Source organism: Manacus candei, unplaced genomic scaffold (assembly GCF_025592945.1).
Source record: "Manacus candei isolate 608988 ecotype Guabito, Panama unplaced genomic scaffold, ASM2559294v1 h1tg000008l, whole genome shotgun sequence".
Lineage (NCBI taxonomy): Eukaryota > Metazoa > Chordata > Aves > Passeriformes > Pipridae > Manacus > Manacus candei.
In genome coordinates, this window is record NW_026138056.1 from 30,833,334 (window position 1) to 30,857,236 (window position 23,903).

General features: G+C 34.1%; 2 protein-coding genes across 5 annotated transcripts in view; both read left to right on the forward strand.

The window, feature by feature from the left end:
* The window catches only part of LOC127462039 (uncharacterized), a 542,224-nt gene that overhangs the window by 162,737 nt on the left and 355,584 nt on the right, over window positions 1-23,903 (forward strand). The gene's annotated exons all lie outside the window — the stretch shown is intronic.
* The window catches only part of RALYL (RALY RNA binding protein like), a 374,398-nt gene that overhangs the window by 67,390 nt on the left and 283,105 nt on the right, over window positions 1-23,903 (forward strand). The window lies entirely within an intron of this gene.

Consider the following 23,903-nt stretch of genomic DNA (forward strand, 5'->3'; position numbering starts at 1 on the left):
CACATGATAAAAATGTGCTTGCAGTTCAAAAAGCAAGCACCCAGATACTGGAGGAATATCTTTCCCTGTGACCATGACACTTTTTAGCTCATTGCTTAGGCACTTGCAAGGGGGGCAAATCTGAATTACTGTTCTAGTTTTAAGGATTGTTTGAGACAGGCTTGGATTTGTGTTATGACTGTTGTTTTTCATTCTGAAGGTGAAGTCCTAACCAGCATACTGCAGTTATTCTCCTTTTTTGTTCTTCCTGGCACAAGAAACCTTTAATTATAGCATGGAGAGTTAATTCGTAATGGGAAAGAAATCTTTTCCATCACCTTTCCACTTCTGGAACAACCTATAGATTATTACTAAGGCTCTCCTGTGAAAACAGAGATGTGACTTAAAATCTTTCTCTGGCTGCAAAGAAAATGTAATCCTGGCCATTCCTTCCTAAATGGCTACAAGTGTGATGCAGCTTCATAAGGATCTTCTTTTAGGGGAGAAAGAGCAGGTTTTTAACAGAAACAGTTACAGCCCTGAAAGGAGTTTCAAAGCCATCAACATTTTGCACCTTAATATTGTTCAGAGTGAAACAATGTGCTTGTCTGCACATTCTGTCCTGTTGGGCCATGTCAACACCCTTTAATTCAGTTGTCTGGTGGGAACCAAAGAGTACAAATCTGCCCTTGTACTCTCTGGTAGCCTGAAGATTTGTCAGTTCTGCCAAGTTCTCTTTAGCCCAATAGGTACACAGTACAGGAGGGTTTGCATATCTAGAACCAGACTTTCACCTGGTCTAAGCAGAACTGTTTCGTGCTCAAATAGGTTCTCATCCATACTGATTGGTTCCTTCATATTATCTCTCAAACCCTGTTTGGCATTACTGGGAAAGTGCTAGTTTGCCAAGACCAAAGCCATGTCAGGGAGTGTGCTAATAATCAAATAGCACAGGCAATTGTAGGATAGTGCTTGAGCTCGTGTCATGCAGAGATGCAGGGAAGAAGAAGCAGGAGTGAAGAATAAGAAAACTATGAAGAAAAATCAAGAAACAGACTGGAATAAGAAAAGGAAGAACATAAAAACAGAAACAGCAGGTTAAGAAAGATGAGATTGATAGTAACAACCTTTCAAGTTGTCGTGGATTGAATTTCTCTGCTTTGGGTTTGTTTTTTTTTTTATTTTAGTGGATTGTTTATATTTCACCAGATTAAAAAAAAAAAAAGTGAAATATTTTAAAAAGTTTAATATCACCATTCAACTGACAGTGTTGACAGGTGCAGCTGATGTCCTGAAAGTCAAGTGATGAAATAATAATATTGCATTTCAATATGTCTTGACAATATTGGAGGGTAGTAACCACAAATAACAAAAGGAGGAGTTTTTATAAGTCATAATTGTGCATAAATGATAGAAAATAAACCATGACATTGCTTTGGCAAAAGTACTGTTTTCAAGGCTGAATATTTGGCAATATGACATGTATTATTATTATTATTGTTATTATTAATATTTGTATTTATATATATTTTTATTTAAATATTATTACTTAAAAGGACATCTAGGTAATTTGAAACTTTCAGTTTTGGATGAGAGCTCATATGATCTTGCTGCCAGATTGTAGATGAGACATAAACTCAACCTTCTAACTGCTTGTAGTCATTAAAGAGCAAAAGATAGTTTTTGGAAGAGTTACATTTTAAAGCACTCACTGTGCTGGCCAAATTCCAGTGTGGAAAAGTACATTTTGTCTACTGACAATTGCCTCTTCTATTTCAAAAACCAAGACCCGGTTTTTGCCTATTGTCCTAGATATTAGACATGTGGCTAACCTGGAACATGTTGCTAAATCGATCGCATGCTTCTCTACCTTGCTGAATTGTCACCCTGATGTATTTATTAACTCTGTTAAAGAAGTGTCCCATTTTTAATCATTGGGATGGCAATTTAACTTCTGTACAAAATACAAGGAAGTATTACACATAAAATCCAGACCAGAATTTTGGAAGCTAATCATTCAGGAAAACAACATGCTAGGTTTCTTGTGTTAATGACATCTCTGACTCAAGACACGTTTCTTGTATGCTGTGAAACACGTTTAAACACAAACACAGGACACTCTTCCTTTAAACAGTTGAGTGCTTTCACAGTTTTAGGCACCTGCAAAACCCCATCAACTTCAAACTGCAGATGTATAAATTACATTTTTTATTTATAAAGAGGAAGGATGAGAATTTTAAAAGCTCAAATTACTTGATGGGTCTTCTGCCAACACTGAAGCTGGAGCAGATTTAGAATAACATTGAACCCTTCCACAAATACCTTAATTGCAAAGGCAAGTGATTACGGCATCCTTAACTCTTTTTAAAGACAGTCGTGTTGAAACCGAACCTGTCTTATCAAGTAATAAGGTGAGTGTCAGTGGAAAAGATAATGCATATGTGCAAGATGATACTGTAATCAGCAATCCCAGAGCTCAAGAAGCAGCAGCTACAGTGACTCATGAAAGCACCGTGAGATCCTGCAGGAGGAATGGCAAAGTACAGCAAGATCATTGTCTTTATTTTAATAACAGGGCTGCAATTAGGACAGGATTGCTTTTTCCTTGTTTTGCCCTGTAATTACATATAACATCCTTGATAAGATTAAGTGCTGTGACAAATTCTTCATTTTTACTTAGCTTAAAATAGCAACTGCACATGTTTTCAGATAAGCAGATAATTTAAAATCTCATCATCAAACTCAAATGTCAGGACTTATTCAAAGATTGAAAACAGTCAGGTTCTGTTTCATATTCAGGCATATAACTTTTGCAATGCAAAAAGATATAATGATTCCATAGCAACATATTAAGTACATCAAATCCATGCCTTGAGAGCCTCTGACATTAGATTAACATGAATGTTCAACTATTCGGAAGAAAAAGGGTTTTTTTAATAATTTTTTATATTTATTTTATAAATATATATATATATTTATAAAAATGTGCAACTACCCGATATTTCTTCTAGATGATCAAGTGAAACTTATTTTGTATACTAGTGATGCTAAAGACAGTCCCACACCCTTGTCTCACGTATTGTACGAAATCTATTAGTAGATGGACATTTAATAGCTGTACAAGTGTATCTTAATGAACCTTAGGATGGTGTAGCTTTCCTTGTAATTGCTGACAACTATGTTGCTTTACATTTAAGATCATGCATGCTTATCAGAGATGCCATTGACTTGTACTTGTTCTGTTTATTGATTACTTAATTAGTTTCCAAGATAGCTAATCAGGGACAAATTCAAGTGTTTAAGCAGCTCTTGCTATCTTACTCTGAGCACAAAATGGTGGAGCAGCTGTGTGATTTGGATAAATAAATTAACCCCACTGAACTGAACTAGTTCATATCATTGTATAGGGTACAACGGTGGTGTAGCAATATGAAATTAATTTGGGGGAAGCTGTTATGCTGACTCATCCTCCAAGAAATTACTGAAGACTTCTCAGCATCCCAAATGAGAGCAGAGATCTTCTTTCCTTTTTCTTCTGCACTATTCTTTACTGAATATAGCCTCCAACAGTCAAAATAAAAAGGTTTTTGCTCACAACAACAAGCTCTAGGGATTTCTCTCTCACAGAAATAAAATCAACCAAATGTCAACATTCTTAGTAACAAACATTATACATCACTGGTGAAGCTGGTTAAATAATGGACTGTGGAGGATGGTATCTAAAAACTGAGCTTAAACTAACACGGTGTTTTGTTATGACAAAACCAAAATTAATTGCCTTTAATTGACTCTTTATAAGTGATATTGAGAGTCTATCTTGAATAAAAATTCAGTAAAAACTGAGAATAGAAGCAGTTTCAAACTAGAAGATCTGATCTTTTTTTATGAAAATCTTGATATTAGATTTTCTGAGAGACTGTATTCCTTAATGAATTGTTCAGCATACTTGATGCAAATTCCCATTATTTGGCCTTATTGAACTTGCTTTATAAAACAAAAGGCTTGGTGTAAAAGGCAGCACCCATAATAATAATAACACCATGCATAAGAGTAGCCTATCTATCTAAGCATCAGCCTAAGGATGGATATTCCATATTTATAATTAGGTATTACTATTTCCTGTGTTGTTAAAATCTAAAAAAAACCCTTTTCCAATTTTGTCATCATAATGGAAATGAATCATAGACCCATTCAGAAAACAGTTTTTCTCAGGTCTTAATGAAGTATTTGATGTTAATATGGGAAAGAAGTTTTACCGCTACGTAACTGTTTACACATGATTAATCACAGGACCATAGAATGGTTTGGGTTGGAAGGGGACTTTGAAGATCATCTGGCTCCAACATCCCTGCTGTGTGCAGGGACACCTTCAACTGGACCAGGTTCTCAGAGCCCCATCCAACCTAGCCTTGAATTCATGCCTTCCAGTGACCACTGACAATTTTATCGGGCATTCAATGTACTTCTTACAATTCTTTTTGAAAGATGATCAGAAAAACACAGCACATTAACAGGGCTCTGTCTGACTCTAATACATTTTCTAACTCTTTCCCCAATACAGGCTAAAGAGTCCAGTACTCAAGAGTATGTCTTTATTACCTGAGAAACTGCTCTGCCATGGTACTCACAGTTGTTTAATATGAGAACAGAGCAATGGTGTTCAAGGCTTCTATTGTATCTGTAGGCAAGAGAAATGAGAAGATTTGCTTAGCAATCAGTCTCAAATTGAAGCTCAAAGGTTACTAAACCAAGACAGCATATTAATAAAAGTCAGTGGAGAAGAAAAGTGCAGGGAAAATAGGAAAAAACAAATAATTTTTGAAAATCTTTACTAAAAATAATTTTTCACAAAAGAGACTTGGAAATAAGAATATCTTAACTGTAGTCAGAAAATCTGTACATCATGTTTACTCTCAACAAATATATCAGCCTATGATTAACTTACACAGATATATGATTTTTCTTCTAATACAACTTGCAAGATCATCTATGCACTACTTAGTAAATATTGCATTGCTACTAAAATATTGTTTCCTGTATTAATCACCATTCCAAAAAATAACAAACTTGGAAGACAGCATGCCTGAATCTAGTGCTTGAAAGACGTGCTACCTTCTAGTTATCACTCACTAATATTTTGCCTAATATTCTGAAATCAGTCAAAAGATAATATCAATAAATTCATGATTTTGAAACTCCTTGAGTAATGATATTTTTTCATGTTGAGTTGGACTTTTTCCTGAAGTATTTTTGCTACCGAAACAAGTAAGGATTCATATTTCATTCTAACTTCATGTTTGTGTGACCAAAATTCAACATTTTTTGAAGTATTCCTATTCAAATAGGATGTGTAAGCCAGGATGCGTAAATCCCATGTACGCACAATTTTATAATTTAAAAAAATCTAGAATTTATTTCATTGTTTGAAATCAGATTTCATATGAAAATTTACTAGATTGAATTCAGCAGTGTTTAGAATAAAAATATTTGGCCATTTCCATTTACCTACAGCAACAGAAGTGAAGATGCTTCCAGTGAATAACTCTAGTGGTTTAATTTCTTCGTCTAGTCCTTCTTTAATATGAACACAATATTCCATAAATATTGAACTTACATTCAAATAAAGATAACTGAATGAGACATGGAACAAAATCAATTTAGTAAATATTACCACTACATTACCTGTTTCCTTTTTATGTCAAAAGAATCATTATTCTAACTAGTAGAAATAGAGAAGCATCATCTTAAAATCGTATCTTTGAAGAAACTGAAAGTTAAGCTTCTCCAGAAGACACTCTAAATGTGTGTTGATTTTTCAAAAGTGTATACTAATCTGCTAACAAATTCTGTTGATAGAATACAGAGAATGCAAAAACCTGATGGCATTGAAGTCTGACAAAGAAAAAGAAAAACTGTGGAAACTTAAAATTAAATAGTAATAGAATCAGAAAATTGGAAGAGTGCAAGACTTACTTGATAGTACTCATGTCACTTGCACAGCCAGGTCTTGTAGTAGTTTGAGGACGTATAATACAATAACCAGTGCACTATCATTATAATCCTCTTGCAAACCCTAACTATAGACCAAAATGACTTGTGGCAGTCATTTGTTCTCTCAGGTACACAGTGCATCCAAAGCATCATTTATGGTCAATACCCAGAGATTTCACAGCACAGTAAGAGATTACATATTATCATTAGGCTGTCCAAAAGCCATTGGATCTAAAGGATGAATGTAATAAGTCTATTTGTACTAAGGACCAACTCTGAAAAAAAAGCAAACCTAGAGACAAGGGGAGTTTAGAAAAATTCAAACTAACAGCTGGTGGATGTGGACGAACATTTGATCATTTTACTGCTATGGCTCAATAAGTTCTTTCTAGAAAGACATATAGCAAACACATTGATTTCCAAAAATAACCTGCTACACAATTAATTTCTCGATGCAATGATACCACACACAAAGCGATCTTCTGAAAAGTTGAACAATAGGTTATGTCTAAATGCTGATCTGAGATACTTTGTATTATCCAAAGGAAAATGTCAGTAGTTCCTTTAACTACATTGAAGTTCTTCAAAACTACCAGCTCAAAATGGACAAATAAATGGGTTAGTTACTTAATAAAGATCCAACATTAATTACAGCCAGTCTCAAATCATCTTAACCTGATAATCAACCTTTTTTTTTTTTTTTTCTGAACCTTAAAAGAGCTACATTCTAGTGCATGGATAAAGGTTTGAGAATTGAATGACTCTCTGCTCTCCCTATTGCCATTCAGGAATAACACAGAAGTGACAATAACAGGAGTGCTTAAAAAAAAGTCAGGAACAGCCAACAACAAACAGTTCCTGGAGACTCCAGTGGTACAGGCAGTAGCAGGGTAACATTGCCTCCCTCCATTTGCCAAGAGCATTTCAAAAATGATATTTTGTATCCTTGGAAATGTCAGAATTCATGGATTGACAACATGGCAAACCCATGGTGTAGAAAATGTCTTCTAGTGTTACATAGTTTAATTGCAAATCTACCCCAGAATTCCTGTCTCTGATAGTGGATGCATACATAGATTAGATAGCTCTGCAAAGGTGACTTCATGTACATCTCGTTTTAATTGCAAAAGTAGATTTATTGGTGAGTAACTTTTCTCAGTATGACAGTTACTATTAACTCCATAGTCTCTGGAAAGTCATGCTATCTTTTATTTAAGGTAAAAATAGTCCTCTAAAAGCAGAAGACTTCAACATTTATTAGACTCAGTAAATTAATATTCTTCAGTCTGTACTTGAAAAACTAAATAATACCCTTTTAACTCCTCAAACTATTGAATTTTAAATGTTCAAATAAATTTCTTTGCTCAATGGGATTTTTAGAAAGCTACAAGGCAAACATCTATTTGCAATTTGGGCATGTTTTGCAAAGATTTAATACTGAGGAAGAGCAGAATGGAAAAGAAAAAAAAAATCAGAGAGAATTATAACAGCAAAATCATAATGTGGTTTTTTTTTTTTATTCTTTAATCCTAAACTTTTTTTCCTGTTACTTTTCTATGGGTACAGCTAATTAGAGATCTGCTTTGGTTCTGATCAAGCAGAAATTATTCTCATGCTAAATATACCTTATTCTGATAGAATGTAACATCCTATTTAGTTACTGGAGTATATTAGCTGCTTTTTCTTTTATGCGCATGCATCAAAAATGCATTTTCCTAGTTAAGAAATAAACCTCTGGGGGGAAAATTCCCCAAAGTTTACTGAGAATGGTACCCTGTTGTACTTTTAGCTATTGCAGTGGATATGTTTGGAAGATCTTGTTTTCAAAAATGAATTCCACGAAAGGATTAAACTGTCCAGCTTGTCATGTTTGAAACCATAAATGTTTCTATAGTCATGAATACAAATGTTTGTTTCTGTATTTTGGAAAGAGAAAAATAAAAACTGCTCATACAGTCAAACAGCTTTTAACTATCTACATTTAATGCAATTCCATATGTTGCTTGCCAGGTGAGAGGAGAACACTGAAGTGTCAAAACAAAAAGAAAAATCTCATTCCCCTCTCCAATCTGCTCAACAAAAAATGCAGGGACAGCAGAATCAGCACTTTTATACAGGTGATCCTGAGGCTATTCCAGTCCAACCTCAGTGCTGCTCAGCAGCTGCTGCTCAGAGGACTCCACAGCATACCATTAATGCTGCTTAAACAGCATTAACTTTAGCCCAGTTACCATGCACTGAGCTGTTCTAAAAATATGATGCTGGAGAGAAAAACTGATTTTTGGCTTTTAAAGCCCTGTCCTCCGTTATGCTGAGAAAGCTCAGCTGAATACCCATGGAGATGCTTCCAAGGTCTATTAAGAAAGAACAGCATGGAGCTTGCAGTAGCATCAGAGATACTGTATCAGATCAGTGCTACATAATAAATTAGCACAGTCTTAAACGGTGAAGAAAAAACAGCATGAATAAGGGAGGCTTATATAATTAATCTTTCCACTTTAATAGTTATCATTTGGAGATTTTTAGTTTCACAGTAGGTAAGTAGTTTAAAGAAATACTTCTGTTGGGTATTGTATTTTTAGTGTTGCCTTATAGACAGTTGTTTGATAAATCAAGTTCCAACATTGATAATGATACTCAAAACTATAAACCCACCAAACTAATTCATACATCTGATCTTTTTTACTTAGCAGAGGACTATTTTTTTGTGTATTATACTCACTGATTTTTTAAAAACTTGTTTCTGTGGAGTCCAACTAATATCCAAACTTCTTGACAATATGTTGCAGGTTTTGGGTTTTGGTTTAGGGTTTGGTTTTTTTGGTGTTTTGGGTTTTGTTTTATTTGTTTGTTTTGGGGTTTTTTTGAGGGGGAGGGTGTTTGTTTTGTTTTGTTTAACCAGCAACATAAGAAAAATCAATTTGAAGATAAATGAATTTCCTTTCTTAATCTCTGCTTATGAAAACGAACACCTGTCATGCCGCCGGCACTTTTACCTGGCATTCTTTCAAAAAAATTCTCCCGTTCATATTACCTCAGAGACAGGCAGCATGCTCCATTCATACCAGACTCTTCTGAGAGGTGTCCACAGACAAGAGAGGTGGCACAAACTGAGAAATGTGAAATTCCATCAGAACACAAGAAAAAACCTTTTATACTTTGATGGTTGTTAAACACTGTCACAGGTTGCCCAGAGAAGTTATGGGGTTTCCTTGCATATATTTAAAAACCATCAGGGTGTGAACCTGGGCAAACTGTCTGGGTGACCCAGATTGAGCAAGGGGGTATACTAGATGATCTCAAGAGGTCCCTTCCAACCTCAACAATTCTCTGTTCTCTGATTTTAAAGTATCATGAAGAACTCTATCTCCATGCTATGATAAACCAGCTGTGAGCTGTGAAGCTTCTAGTTTCTAAACAAATTCAGTGAGTACTCGCATGGGACTGCTGTGACACGACCATCATGCAGCAGCTATTTCAGCTCGTTTCCATTCTATTCACATCTGAAAACTTGCTTTCTTGTGAAGCCACATCTCTCTGTGGATTTTAAAAGAAGCTGAGATACACAGCAGTATTTGTGTAGAAAGTTCATTGATATGGGTGTAAAGTGATGGCAAACAATACTAATCTGATCTTTACAGTTTTTAAAAGGCACCTACAGTCCATGTGCCAGGAAGCCCCAAGAGGGCAGCTGATCCGTGGGGCAGGTTGAGCTGGGAGTTGAGAGCAGGTATGGCATGAGCCCCTTCAGGAAGAGAGACAAGACAATTTACAGCACAGGTGCAAAGTCTATCCAGGAAAGCCACAAACCAGGACATCAGGAGAGAGGTCTGGGCTCAAGTACACCTGCAACTTAACTCAAGGCAAGTCTGCGTCTCCAGGTGTGAGCTTGAACAAAACTCCTGTGCTTACGGACAGAGAGGATAGATCTTAGCAGTATATGCAAATTTATGTACTATTTGTATATATCAATGATCTGAAACAGTTTTCATTAAACCAATTATTTTTGTAATTGCGTTTGCTGCTAATAGTCAGAAGTGTTTATCAGTCATTAACACAATGTGTTTATCCTTTTCATTGGTTTTCTTTCCTCCTTTAAAGATACACACTATGAAGTGGTTTTCACTTTTCCTCTTGGCTGGCCATTCTATTGCATATATGTAATTTTAAGGAAAAATCCATATATTTCTTTGTTAGTTTTTTCTTCTACTATTATTATTTAGGAGCACAGAAGAATGGCGATATGAATGAACTTCTTGTCTGTTTAAAGTATCTTCTTTGAGATTCTCAGAATCCCAGCCAAAAGAAAAACCCTGGAAATAAGAGGTAGGATATGAATGAAACAAGCAAAAATCAGATAATGAAGCACACCATAATTTTCTATGCGTCCAGAAGTGTACTAGGAGTGTGAATATAAATCCCTTTCAGTAAAAAAAGCCTTTCACTGATTTTGTTGTCCTGAACATGGGCTCATTACCTGATGCAGTACTAATTCACAAACCAAGGTGAGGTACTTCCTATTTTTTGTTATAGTGTGCAAAAAGTAGAGAACTTGGTGGTAACCCACAAAAAGCTGGTTCCCCAATCATCAAAACTTTACACTATTTATGCATTGTAACAAACAAAGGCATCAGATTTCATTGCTTACAGATTACATAACTTTTTTATTAATTACTGTTCAACCCCCTATTTGCTAGTTGTATCTCTCGCTCCTCATGCTAATTGGTCCACTTGCTCATTTCTTCCCTCTGTTTGACTCTGGAGTCCGTTTTGAGTAGGTGGTCAGTGAGTCAGTGGTCATGATCTCCCACTGCTGGAATTACCTTTCCCTCAGTTACTGCTCAGTTCTGCTGACTTCACTCCTGGTGGCTCTCATCCAGACAGTCCATTCATTTTGTGATTGTGTTCCCTTTCCCTGAAAACCAAAGATTAGCCAAGCATGCCACATTCATGACGGAATTGCTTAATCCTAACTGTCTAACTAGAGCTACTAATAATAACTGAAAAACAAATTGCAAAGTTTGCTTCAAATCTTGAGGGGCTCAAATCTTGAGGGGGTTCAGTATCAACTTTAGTAAGTATTGGTCATGTCCTGGTGAAGCACAATTTAAACAAATAGAGAAGCGTGTACTGGAAAAGAGACATATTCATACACTGTGTCCAATTAATTCTTAGATGAAAACTAAAAATTAACTTGTGGGGCTTAACCTCTTCAGTATTATTTTTTATTAGATATAAATAATTTTTTTCCATTGAACCAGCTTTTCAAAGCTTCTTCTTATAGTTGTCATGCTGTTTTAAAACACAATAAGCATTCATTACAGCAACCTTAATCTGTCAAATATTACACTTCAAATAATGGCTACCTGCCTTAATTCCTGGTTTGTCCTTTTGTAAGCATTAATTACATATGTCAACAACAATCAGTTTAGAGTAAGATAATTACAGGTACGGAAAAAGGTTACTCTTTGCAAATACCTACTTGAAAGATAATGTCTTCATAGTATTAGGATTTTATTTGCTTCAAGAGCTTCAAGAATTTTTTGGATACCCCTCAGTTTAACTATATAAACAAAAAAAGACTGTCCTTTATAATTTTTTGTGTATACACTTATAACACTAACAGATTTTTGGGGGGTGTTTTCATAGCAAACAAGACATACAGATGTTGATGATTTGGAACAAATTATAAAATATTTATAGACATTTATTTCACTCCAATATACTAAATGAACTACTCAATAATATGCTTTTTTGCAGATACACCTAGCACTTTGTGTCAGACTCTCTCAATTACAAGAATTTTTATAAAAATTTCTAGTGCCAATGCCATTGCTGATCTGTTTCATCATATAGATGCTCAGTGTTCTGTAGTTGTAGATCCTGTGTATTTTTCAGAGTCTACAAGCATGCCTCCAGTCACAAACTTGACATGGCTTATTATTTTAGATCCTTCTTGTTTTCATTTCCTTTACTTACAAAGTTAAATTGAATGTTTCTTTGTCCTCCATGTCAGATTTATATAAATATTTTTAAGAACATGAAGTGTAATTTTGGTAGAACATTTCATTATTTTTATGGCCAGAAAGCCTCTTCTAATTTGAAAATTAGAAATTTTCTTGTTCCTAGTGGACATAAAGGAGAATTGATTATTATTTTGATGTAATAATAAAATTTAACATGCTGGAAGACTGCTTTCCTGTAGCTGCTTCATCTCCTTCAGAGTGGACATTTCCAGTTTCTTCAATTTTTCTTCCCAGATCATGTTTTATAATCTTAATGAAAAGAAGAAGAAGAATTTCACATACCTGTGCTTAGTATTAACCTCTTAGATCCTTCCAATTTTTATTTTGGCATACTTGGATTCCTCTCATGGATGAAACTTTACCAACATCTAGCAGAATGTTCTCTATTCCTTATAAAACCTTTCTTTAAACCAGTCATAGCGTCACTGATTTCTCTTGAAACAATAGAATGTTGTCACTGTTTGACCTATATGCAGTTTGTGGGCCAGGATAACTTCTAGATAATTTTTTGCTGCACTGCTGTATACCTACTTGTCTCCAAATATTTCATCATCTGCTCCTTAGAGCTGACCTTTTATTCTTTTTCAGCTCAGCCACTTGCACCACACAGTAGGTCTCTGGAAGGTAGAGCATGAGTACTTATAGACCAAACACACTGTTCTTTAAGTAGAGGAAAACAGGCAACTGTTACCTGTCAATTTAAATAAATAATAATAATTAAAAAAAAAGAGAGAGAAAAAATATCTGCAAGACAAAGTTTGCTTCAGACTACCAGTACTGTCTCAAAGCATAATTATAATCCTTTACCGAAGTAAATGATGATGTTTTTAAACATATCTGATTATACTTATGATAATGCATAAAATATTTTTTTTGCATACACTGACTTCTGGCTAAACACCAGGAAAAACCATGGAGCAACGTGCCTTTTGAACTGTAGCATATTCAAAGTAACAAATGGTGAAATTATGAGATATCTCTTTCAGCAGTTGAGTGAATACATTATACAGCGCCAGTGCAAGTTTTATATTAGCTAGGATTTTCAGAGATTTTTTTCCCCCTTAGACCATTTTACTCAAATATTAAATATAGAGAGAGGAACATAAATCTCTACAAATTACTTGTTTGTCCGCATCTGTCTCCACCTTATCACTGGTGTATTTGGGGCCTTTGGAAAAGGCTGTTTGAAAAGTTTCTTGTATGATAACTTGTCTGAAGCTGACAAAGAACTGAAGAACAGAATAAGCTAAAATGGATAGCAACCATTAAGATAAAATGGATAACAACCTTTTTATACAGGCTGCTTATAGCTATAAATAAATGGCAACTCATTATTAAGACCTTATCAAATTTAAAGTTATGAAAAAAAAAATTAAAAGAGAATGACCTTTTTATGTACTCATGTAACCTACCAATGCAGTGCATTAATAAAACACCTAGCACTTTCAGGAAAGGTTGATAATTAGTTGTTGGCACTTAACTGCTAGTGACAACTGTAAAGGATCTGTTTCAACTTATATCTTATGCAGGTACTAATGGTTAAAGTTAGAAGCATAATTACCATAACAGGACACGATGATTCATGCTGTTATTGATTTTGTTGCAGTCAATTTTATGTTTCCATGCCAAAACTGTCACATTGATTATTATTGTAACTACTGGTATGCAACCCTTACATCAGCTTTCTGCCTAGACAGTAATAACTTTTATAAAATATTTACTAAAAGTCTCCACGACCCAGGAATTTTCTTGAAGTTTAGTTTTTTTGCTTATTTTCACTTTAAAGACTTACAGCAACTGAAAATGCAGTGTGATTTTCTGATTTGGAGACCTTGAATAATTTTCTCCTGAAGGATATATTTTTCTGAATGTTATTTTCAATATGCAGAATATATTATAGAATGGAAGAATCTTAGTGTATTGTGTTTATTAATCATAAAGAGGATGCACAATACTGGGGGTTGTTAAGTACATTTCAAATAGGCAGAAATTTAGCTGGAACAAAAACACTGTAGCCAGTTATCTTGAATATAAAGAATACTTTTTTTTTTAGTGTAATATATTTATTTCATCAGTTAGCTCTGAGGAATTAAGAACTAGATGATTTTTCATGTGGGGAATACCTGTGAAGAGACAACAAAACCTGTCAAATTCTAAACAGGTTTTACTTTCATTAAAAAATTCATGAAGGTGAGTGTTATAATTGAGATCCACCACAGTCATCTTTCTGGAAATGGGAGCTCAAAATAGTAATCACAGACTCCCCTCCATGCTTCTTGGATGATCTAATTCAAGGGTGATGCAGAGGGACTCAGGTTAGAAGCACATGAAGAAAGAGACAAAGGTACATCCTGACATCTGAGGCACCTGATTTGGCATCTAAAATTACAGAATGTCAAGACTGTAGACAATTTTTCCAATAATCTTCATTCTTTGATATTATAGCTACAAGTGTGCTGATATTTGGTCACAAAAATGTTGCTATGTGGAAGTCTGGTTTGCATAGGTTTTTGGACTTGTATTTGTACTGAGCTCATATCCTTGAATTTCAGAGGAAGGAAACTCAGATGCAATGCAGGGAAGGAAACCCAAGAGGCTTACAGGAGCTTACAGTATGGTCACATGTCATCCAGAAAAAAAAGCAATCAGGACTTAATGTGGCTTATGAACCACATCTGCCCTGACTGATAGATGTAGAAGTTGGTCAAGGAACTGGTAAATGGAACAATGTTTCACCATGATTAGGAAATAAATTATGGTATGTGGAATATGGGAGATTCTCTTCAACTACTTTAGGAAAAAAAATAAGAATATCCATTATCAGGAGCAGAAAAAGGAATACTGAAGTGTGTCTTTATACATTCAAGGTAAACTGTGCCGAGGTAAGGTTTGTTAGAAGAATGAAAGCAGCAAGAAGATAATTTTATTTGTAGATTTGAGCCAAAGAAAACATGTCTTCCAATCACATATCATATGAGATATTGCTAGCACAGTATTTGTAAGCATTTGTTACAATTCAAAATGCCAGCTGAATCAACACCCACTGGTGTGCTCAGTATTTATGAGATTCCACGTAAATGTGACTTGCCTTGCATATGCTTTTTGGGAAGGTCTGTTTGAATTGGTAACCTTATGTGCATGCAAACACATGCATTAGCGGGAACAAGCATATCCATTATCCATCATTTGTCTTTCTCCATGATTAAAACTCCAAAAAGTTTTAATCATCCAGTGAAGGCACCAACATTGCCATGTGCTTAAGGAGACCAATAACAGAAGATAGCAACCAACAAAAACCTTGAATGACATTCAAAGACCTCATAGACGGAAATATTTTCTTTTACTTGCTGAATACTTTCTCTGACCACGCAACATGTACAGAAACTAGACCATATTTTTTGCGGTTAATTGACAAAATGAAGGGGTATAATTTTCATTTTGGAGCGCTGTTTTGTTTTGAGGTTTGGAGATTTGTTTATTTCTTTGTTTTTAATGTTTAAATCAGCTTTACAATTTAGACTTCAGTCTTTATAGGTCAAAAAGTTTTCCTCGCATTACAAATATATGACCACTGATAATAGTAAATAAACAAAAACAGTAATCAAAGTTCGAATATAGACAAAGTCAACTGCAGAAATGAAGAGAAATATCTTTTGACAACATTGTGTCTAGTTACAGAAAGAGAAGTCCTCATGGTGAAACATGAATGCTGAACTACAGGAGAGGGTCTGAAGTCGCAGGTCATAGTACTGGGATATTTGTAGATGTACACCAGTGTTACACTGCAATCAGACCTAAAATAAAGAGAAAATGCTAAACCTATGAATTCTAGTTTATAGCCAAGTGGAGACATTTTTAAAATAAACGAGTTCACTCTTTTTTTTTTATTATTGTTTCAAGCAGACCTCTATCAAATTAACTTGCAAAAAAAAATGGAGACTTACTGGGTTGGTATTTGTTTTAGTTGCTACAACCTTCCTCCTAATATTTTAAAAAACAACCCAAGCAAAAGGGAATGGGAATTGGAATCCCACCAGAATCAGTTTAAAATAACAGGATGGTGGGGAATCTGCATTTATACATGTCTTGTTTTATGAAATAAAAATAAGCTATAACCTTTCAGCTTGAAATCAGTAAGAAAAAAGAGTATGTTGAGAATAGCTACAGGATCCTGTATAAATTTAATCAATAAATGAGTTTCAAACTTTACTTGGAAACCTGGAAAAACTAAATATCTCTGCTGGGTACTCATGAAATCTCCTCTTGTGAGCTCTCGCTCTGGAACAAAAACCTTATTGATGGAAAAGGAAAGGAAAATGGACTGGGGAAATAATAACTAAGGATAGCAACAAATAAAAGAGAATTATTAACAGCTTTGAAGTTTCTTGGGCTTTCTTTCTTCCTTTGTATTCCCATCGGTCAGATAGGGCAAAATAATAAAAGACTTTTCATATGAATTGACTGGAAAAAATGAGATTTTGATTTAGAATTTTTGTTAATCCAGTCTCAGTTCAAATGAAATTGACACCCACACAGACACACTTCTTTAAAAAAAAAAAAAAGAGTGTTAAATTTTGCTTTCTAAGGAAGGTTCCTTAAAATTATTGAAACATACATTTCCAAATCAGATGAGATCCAAATCCTTTAGGGATGCAGTGTCATCTCAGCTGTACCACTCTGGTGTGGATGACTTCAGATGCATAGCTACAGTAAATCTGAGGACCCTTGGCAGATGGGATCAGATGGGTTGTTTGAGACACAAGAGTAGAGACATCTCTTCAGGTTGAAAAAATCAAGTTCTTAAGCCTCAAACCATCCTTGTAGCTCTCCTTTGGGCTTGCTCCAGTTTGACTGCTCTAGTTTGTACCGGAGAACTGCAACTTGGACACAGTACTACAGATGCAGCTTCATAAGCACAGAATAAAGGGAAATAATCAGCTCCATTTATTTCCCCCAAGCATCAGTGTAACTCAGGACCTTATCTGAGCTGGTATAAATTTTGTTGCTGCCTTCTGCAACTTAAGTCCTTCCCAGACTCCTAGAAGACTTCCACACAAAAGCACTCATCATCCGCATATTGAATTATTTTTTTTAAACTAATAATTTTTGCCTTCAGAACGCTCCAGGCTCTCTCTTCCTCTGTGACCTGTTAAGACTGAGAAGCCAACTTCTCTCCACAACATCACTGAAGATCTAAGCAGGCCCCATACTGCTCCACATCCTCAAATGAGGGTGTATTTTATATCTTCTTTTTACTTGAAATCTGTAATCTTGAATTTTTTTTTTCCAGGAAAGCTAGCAGTTAATATATATTGAGATATTATGAATTCTTTATGTATTTTGCCCCTGGCAGCACTATCCAAAATGAACAAACTAAAAGTAACACAATTTTAACACTCCTTTTGGGAAAGACAAATGCTTTAAGATAAAATAGTCCATACAGCTCTTAAAGTGAGTAACCTTTCTGAAGATTCTCCATCTATGTAGCTATTATACCTGGATGCCTAACACTTATGTTATTCTTTTTGCCCATATGATACCAGTCTAGAGTAAGAGTGAGGGGTTTTGGATAACTTTTCAGAACATTGCACAAAAAAGAAATGTGACAGCAGACGACATCTGATAAATTAAATTTGACATGTTTTTTATCTATATAAAATGGATTCTGAACAGTTGGTAATTGCAGATATTTTACCAGTCATTTTTGATGCAGAATATTGCTTCTGTGCTCAGCATTAATGAGATGTGAGCTGTACTTCATCAAATTGACAGTTCCCAGGTTTTTTTGATGAGCACATGATACATTTTGCAGAACAGTGGATAATGGATACATTTACCTGTGAAGAGAAAAAGAAAAATTCTTAGTTTCATTGCCTACTAGTGACCTACTTTGGCCATGCATTATGAAGCTGTGCAAATAAATCTATGGGTACATATAAATAAAACAGGTAGAAAAACTATGGGTAAAAATTGGTAGAAAAATCTATTAAAAAGAGTAGAAATATCTATAAGAAATCTATTCAAAAGAATAATAATAATAATAATAAATTCTGTTTTCTAAAGCAATACTAAGTAAAATTCACATTTTAAAAAGAGTAAGTAGACCTAGAATCTATTCAAGAATTTAGGAAAATTTTCTTTTATTGAATTACTAGGACAAAATATCTGAAATGTGTTTTGTTGCTGTATTTATTTTGAGTCTGTATTGTTATTGAAAAAGCAAGCTGTGATTATACATGAAAGTAGCTGTTGGCTCATTAGAAGTTTCTGAGGGAAGTCAGAGGGATTACTCAAATATTTAATGTTATTCACCCACGTAAGCAGGATTAGTGCCTTTGATTTCACTGTGAAAGGAATATAAAGAAACTATGACTGTTCATACTCAAGTCTAGGGAGGTGATTACAAAGCCATCCACAGTTGCCCCAGTTCAACGCACATATGATTTTGAATAGATCTACATAAGGTCAGTGGGTGAGCTTTCATGTCTCAGCATTACAGTTTTTGAGGTTTTAAATTTTTTTTTTAATTGTGAGTCATGGTTAAATGCACACGCACCAGCATGAAAAATTAATCTTGCCATCCTTGCCTGTATCAAGACTTTGAATTTCTTCTTCTGGTGGTAAGCCTGCAAAACAGTTTAGAAAATCCCAATATAAGAAATGGGAGAAAATACTAGGGATTTGTAAACTGATTTATCAACACTGCTGGTGGAGACTGAAAAGGTAAATATTTGCCGTAATGTCATGCTTATGACTTCAAAAAATAACAAAATGATAATATGTAGGTACACACATTCTATCAAATGAAATTGAGTTTCATATGGTGGGTGATGGTCACAGTATAGGAAATGGATAAATAACCAATTGCTAGGTTTGAGACTCTGCAGTGCCAAACTCCAATGGACTAAAATGGTTTTATTTTAAAGAATTTATTTTGATTTCCTAGAAAAAGTAATCGCTGTACTTCTCATTTCTTTGAACTTCATTTCAATGTAATTATTGGAATAACTGTAAATGAGAAAAAAATGTTAGATTAATCTGCTGAAAACAAAATTAGGATGTACTATAAAAATGCAGAGGACTCAGATAAGAAAAACTGGATCTTCTTTAACACTGGAGTAAAAGAATTTGGATAAAATTCAACAGTGAAAAAACCCAAACATTCTATTCTATTATTTTCTTTATTTTCTTATTATCTTTTTTTATAATTTTTCCTATGTTTTTGGTGACACACTTGTAAAAAATCTATGTACATTACTTGATCACAGGTCATAAGCTGAACTTAAATATTTTTTACCTCCTCCTGTGTTCAGGATGTAACCATACATGAGGGTAACCTGCTCCCAGGGAATTCCATAGTGCAGTCCAGAAGTCAATTTTAGAAGCATCCAATTTTACAACTATCCAAATATGAAAAAAAACCCAAACAACACTGTTGCCATCTATAAGGAAAATATTTGTGATATAACTAAAGGATTCATAGTGCTGTAATGTTGACAATTCAAAAAAAACAAGTTTAAAGTGTAGATATTCAAAAGAATACAAATGTACAGCAAAACTATCTCAGGCATTTTAGCCTAAGTAAAATCTAATCCTGTTGTCTGCATATACATCAAGCAATTAAAAAGATTATTAGTAGCAGTGCTGGTACATATAAAAATCAATTAATTTCACAGAAGTATTGAAAGGAGTTTCCTAAAAGTTATTGCCATGAGGTTTAGATTGGTCTCCTCAAATAAGTTAAGAGGAACCTGAACATGTTACTAAATTGATTGCTGGCTGCTGGTGACAGCAGAACATACTGCATGCTATCATCCAGGAAATTCCTTTGGTTTAAGTACTCTTCATTACAGGCTTGTTTGCACAGACCAAAAAAAAAAAAAAAAAAAAGAAAAAGGAAATTGTGTTACAGAATATGGAGAAAATAAATTTATTTGGTATTGATGGACTTAATGTTATTGACTGATTTAAGTTCTTGGTATAGGCATTCCAGCAGTGTTTTCTAAATTTTGTGTGTTCAGTACAACAGGTTAGCAAGCATAGTCATGTAATTCTGTAATATCTATTTATTTTTATCAATAACATTTGATAAAGAAAAAAAGTTATCCTGGGAAAAAAACCAAACATATCTCTGTCTGAAAAATAACAATAAGCAAAATTCTTTCTCACTCATACAGCTCTTTCAGCAATAAACAGAAAGCATATTTGCTTAAAATTTGCTATTAGCACCCAGTCTAGGTTGCTACAAATCTGAAATCTTTATACCTTTGCAAACAAAGTCATCTAAAATGAGAAAAAAACCCCAATGATTTCTTTAATTGTCTTGTTTCTTTCCATCTTCTACATTTTCAAAAAGATGTTAGGGACAAAAAAAAGGCGCTGGAGACCTTTCCGCAGCTTTGATGACAACACTGAAAATGGTTTGTTAATACCACAACACTGAATTTAATTCCTTGCATGGAACAGAGACACCATCCAAAAGTTCATTGCAATTTTAAAATATGTTCTGATTAATGGGCACAGTTCCATCCCATGAAGATCTGACTTAAATCTATCTATGGAGACATGTTTCAGAAAACCTTTACAGGAGCTGATGAGTGCAGGTAATTATTTTCTAAGTCTAACATCTCTTCAAACATTCTGCTTGTTGAACCCAGGTTCATTTTTTAAATAAATGTTAATGTTATGAAGATTTTACAGGTTTCTGCTATACATAGAGAAACAACAATAAAAAATTTAAATGCAATTTTAATTACTGCATCAATAACTCTATTTTACCAAGGTTTAAGGAGCATAAATATTTGATTTTGCTCCTCAAATGAATGCAGCTAAATAAGCAGAAGCAATAATTATTCTGTTTCTGAACACTGATTTGAAGGACCTTGGCAGGTTACAGAAGAGAGTTCCAGACTGAAAGGTGAAATATAGCAGTTTTTTAATGAATCCCAAGGATCTACTATAGTATTCCCTCAATTATAATAAAATTTCTAAAACTATGCTTTTCAAAATAAAGTCACAAATTAGTCTTCCCAAGTAATTATTTTTTTTTAATGGGCAAATAATTAAGGTTTTGATTGGTCACTCGATTTGCGTTTGTGGGATATATTTTACTTACAGCTCAACCACAAACTGTAACCACAAACTTCAGACATTAATCCATTCATACCCAAAATCAAAATATTCCAGTAATTTGCAGACCTTTGTGCTGCAGGTTTTAAGAAAAATAATATATCATGAGAAACATCATAAAATTAAGTCACATGGCAGTGCTGCACTATTTGGGAACTTTTTCAGTTTAGAAGGTTGGCAGATTCCAGATGAGGCACAACTGTGCTTCTTTGGCTTCATGGTATCAACTTTGGAACTGTGCTATAGGAAAACACCTTGTGGTTATACAAACAAATAAATAACTAATGATTTTAGTACTACTTGTGTTTAGTGTTTTATGAAGAAAAGATGAAAACCAGGAAAGTGGAAATATTTTCAGAGTCTATTGTGAATTATAGAGAAGAGAACAACACCTAGACCACTGATTAAAAGTGCCTGAACAGTCTTTTAAAGAACTGTAAAATTTTTATGAAATCAAAAGGGTCTTAAATAAATATTAGGTATATAGAAATAAATTATTTTGGTTGCTTACACTCAGAAACTTACAGAAATAATTAGCGTATTTATCAGTATATAAGTTTCTCTTTCAGAATTGTTTTCTTCTTGAAGACAGGAAGATAGAATCTCAGTTTCAAATAATGTAGTTTGCAATACAGAACAATTTTTTTTGTCCAGTCACAAAACCATAGAATCATAGAAGGGTTTAGATTGGAAAGGATCTTAAAGTTCTTCTGGTTCTAACTCCTAAGTCCACGCTATTCAAAATTCATTGTGTGAATTTCAAAGTTTCAACTCTGAAAATATCAAACTTTCTGCTGTTAAATTCCGCTAGATCAATCTTAGAAATTTAAAAAATTTAACTGAAACTGTTATGCTCAGTCCATAACAACTGTCTGATCCCAACCCTACAAAGTTCTGTGATCTGCATATTTTGGCAGAGGTTAGTGAGAACAGTACAACTCAACATTTTTCCCTTAGTATGCCTATATATATTACATAATGTTCCCCTGAAAAATGTTAAGCAATGACTTTATCCTCCCTCTTGCTATATTTCTTATGTTTTTAAACAAAAACAGCAATACACAAAGAGAAAGAACATTTCAGTCCCATAACCTAGAATTATGTGAATCCTGTTAGGAAGGCACAGGCAAGATCTCAAATTTTGTAAGTGTAGAAATGAAAGATGATTTACAGAATGTTTAAAATCATTTGATGTGCCTACATTGTACACCCACAAAGTTTTTCTTCTGGATACATTGGTCAGGGAAACTGATGACAACATTCTATAAAACATCAAAACTTAGTAAATCATCCCATAGCTACTTAGAAATTCTATATGACTGGACATTTGTATGGCAGATGAAAATACAGATACATATGATTCTGAATACATTAGCACTCACCTTTCAGTAGTCACAGAACCAATGTCCCTCTGAAAAATGTTAAGCAATCACTTCATCCTCCTTCTTGCTGTATTTCTTATGTTTTTAAACAAATGAACTAACCAGGTAGTGGTGTTTGGGTTACTTCTTATGGTCAAATTGTCATTTCACAGATATACTCTGTTTAAATACCATTGCAACAGTTTTCTTTGTATTCTAATTTATTTGTAGGTCAAATTAGACATCCTTAAATACAGTTTAATCCAGTCCTTTATTATTTTCCTCTGTGTGTTGTACTTTCCAAATCTTTATGTCATAGCACATTCTTTAAAAATGAAAGTTCATTATGTCATTTTGCCTAAGTCTATTAAATTTACTGCCTGTTTTGTCTGCAAAAACGTAACTTCCCTTCAGGGTTTCCAACCAGATGGACTACTGCTAGTACACCAAACTGCCAGCCAAGAGAGCTAATTTCTGACAGGCATAATAAGGGCTCAAAAAGGAATTTTCAGATACAGAAACTAAACAGTCTTTTTAATAGTGTTGCTTTTCCCACTCATTGCCTTAAAAAATTAGGATTGCATTCTTTATTTCTCTTGATAGATTCATAAATGGAATACTATAAGAATGAAGTTGATATTTTAAGTTGTCTATTGAAAATGTAGATATGTCTTTGACTGCCTAGAAACTTTTCTTTCTCTAAAAAACCTGAAAATTATGAAATTTTATTTTCCTTGCTGTTGCAGTCTTACCATACTAATTGCATCTGCATCATATTCCAATAATCACCATCTTTTGCACATCTCAATTATTTATTTGTAAGGATAACTGGCCTAAGTTTGAATGTGAGAGAAAATTTATTGTTCTAGAATGATCAGTTAGGTTTTTGTTGTTGGATTTTTTCTTTCAGTTCCTCTAGAAAAAAAATGTTATAAATATTTCAAAGAAAAATTTGCTGGTTTAACTAGTGAACCTTTATCTTTTAGAGGATGAGAAAAATGTCCTTATAGCTTTCAGATTTTTGCCTTTTAACTGAAAAAGCAATGCTGATGATGTGCAGTACTTGTATTTTTTCTCTTTTCTAAGAAGTTTAAGAAGCCATCACTGTTCTTAAGTAGCTTAAATGATGAAAGTCAAATTATAGAGGAGATATGGAGAAGAGTAAACCTTTTCTTAGCACATAAAGTTGTTCCGATTTTGAACACAATCACAGTAGAATATATGTATTTCAAGGCTTAGTAGTTTGACACTCAAATCAACAATACTGCTGTTTCTCTAAGAAACAACTCATTCTTTTTGTACCTAGATGGTTGAATAGGGACAAGAATCAATATCTAGAAGGAACATATGATTGCATATTCTCTTCAAGGCATGATCTCAGGAGTAAAATGTGCTTGGTGATATACTGTTCTTGGTT